The 2,332-nt window shown below is 44.1% G+C and overlaps 1 protein-coding gene across 1 annotated transcript in view; it reads left to right on the forward strand.

Moving 5' to 3' along the window:
• HSCB (HscB mitochondrial iron-sulfur cluster cochaperone) overlaps window positions 1–2,332 on the forward strand; it is a gene marked incomplete at its 5' end in the record, with an annotated part of 21,490 nt that overhangs the window by 18,768 nt on the left and 390 nt on the right. The window lies entirely within an intron of this gene.

Raw genomic sequence — 2,332 nt, forward strand, 5'->3', positions numbered from 1 at the left:
ATCAGCCGGGTGTGGTAGCGCATTCCTGTAATTCCGGCTACTTGGAAGGCTGAGGCGGAAAGATCGCCGGAGCCCAGCAAGTTGAGGCTGCGGTGGCTGGGAGCAACCACTGTACTCCAGTCTGGGCGACAGAGTGAGACTCCAACTCAAAAAAAAAAAAAAGAAGATTAAATGGACCATTGCTTTGTTAAACTGTGGTCTGGCCATGTGGCTCTTTGAGCTATGGCCGCCATATCTTCCTAAATGAAATAAAGATTAAATGAAATAAAGATTCTATGCATGGCACTATGATATGATAAGCACTCAAATGCAATAATTTGAATTATGATTACTGCTTTTATTACTTTTACTTTGGCAACAAAATCAGGCCTTTCATTACAGAATAAGTATTATTCTTTCAACAAAGTTCCAAGCACCTACTTTGTGTAAGATACCACTTAGCCCTGGGAAAGATACAAAGAACAGTCAGATGCTTTCTATTTGAGGAGATGACTTTTATACCAAAAACCAAAACAATCTTAAAAGTTCCCATTTGCTGCATGGTTAGTGTATGCCAGGCACTATTGCAATGTTTTGCATGATTCCATCAAATCCAATTCAACTTAGTTTACAAGAAGGAAAAAAATCAAAAGCTGGTATTTAAACCCAGGTCTATCTGCAAAGCCTATATGCTCTTAGGGAGGCTGAACCTACCAAGTTTAAGTACCAGCCAAGATGTTTAAACAATTCATAACAAGAGATGCTGTTTATCAGGACGTACACCATGACATGCAGAGGCGTTATTTGATCCCAAGTTCCTATTTCCAAACCTGCGCATATGACTTCAGTGGGCCTAGAAAAGGATCACTTCTAGATATGTAGCCAGGAAAGAAGGGAAGAGGAAGAATAGAGTCCAGACAAGCATAAAGAAGCTATGTCAGCTGTCCCTAAAACCATCTCTAGATTTGATGATATGTCAATAACTCACAGAACTCAGTATATCATCCTACCTATAGCTATAATTTATTATAGCAAAAGGATACAAAGTAAAATCAATAAAAGGAAAAGACTCACAGGGCAAAGTCTGATCGAAATCAGGTGCTTCCAAGGATCCTCTTCCAACTGAGTTACATAGATGCACTAATTCTTCCAGCAACAAGTTATGACAACACATGTGAAAATGTTGTCTACAAGCCAGGTGCAGTGGCTCACGCCTGTAATCCTAGCACTTTGGGAGGCTGAGCGAAAGGATTGCTTGAGTCTGGGGTTTCGAGACTGGCCTGGGCAACTTGGTGAGTCCTTGTCTCTATGATAATTCAAAAAATTAACTGGGCGTGGTGGCACATGCCTGTAGTTCCAGCTACTTGGAAGTCTGAGGTGGAAGGACTGCCTGAGCCCAGCAGGCTGAGGCTGCGGTGGCCACGAGCATGCTACTGCAACTCCAGCCTGGGCAACAGAGTGAGACTACAACTCAAAAAAAAAAGAAAGCCGGGCTTGGTGGCTCAGCCTGTAATCCCGTGCCTTTGGGAGGCTGAGGTGAGTGGATTGCCTGAGACCGCGGGTTTGTAACCCACCTGGGCAACTTGGTGAGACCTCATTTCTACAATAAATCAAAAAATTACCCGGGCGTGGTAGCGCGCACCTGTAGTTCCAGCTACTCGGAAGCCTGAGGCGAAAGGATCACCGGAGCCCAGCAGGCGAGGCTGCAGTGGCCGGGAACGGCCACTGCACTCCAGTCTGAGCGACAGAGTGAGACTCCAACTCAAAAAAAAAAAAAAAGAAAATGTTGTCTATAAGGGAGGCTCAGTACTAAGGGTTTTACATGGTGGCCAGTCATATAAGTACCTTCTGCCTAGCCTGTACCAAAATTCCAGACTCCCACAATGGAAGCAGGTATTCAACATAAACTACATTGTTTGGGAATAGGAAAATTCTCATAAAATCCAAGTTTCAGACACCAGTCAAGGACCAACCTTGTAAGCAGGCCTTTGTAAGGATGTGCAATCATAAGAATGCTATGTTAACCCTTTCTGCACAAAAGCCAAGGAGGAGTCCCATCATAGCCAAGGGGAATATATAACAAATAATCTATAAAGAGGAAAACACTCCATTGCTATGTATCTATGGTCATCTCCAGGCAAAGAGAAAAATGCTGCTTTCTGAGTCAACAAAGCAGTCATGCCACCTAGCATGTTCCATGGTGTAAAAGTTATCAGTATTGGCCAGGCTCGGTGGCTCAGCCTGTAATCCCAGCACTTGGGAGGCTGAGGTGAGTGGATCGCCTGAGCCCGCAGGTTCGAGACCTGCCTGGGCAACTTGACAAGACCTCATCTCTACAACAAATCAAAAATTA

The sequence above is a fragment of the Carlito syrichta genome, unplaced genomic scaffold (assembly GCF_000164805.1).
Source record: "Carlito syrichta isolate Samal-C Ts95f unplaced genomic scaffold, Tarsius_syrichta-2.0.1 Scaffold314095, whole genome shotgun sequence".
In the NCBI taxonomy this organism is placed as follows: domain Eukaryota; kingdom Metazoa; phylum Chordata; class Mammalia; order Primates; family Tarsiidae; genus Carlito; species Carlito syrichta.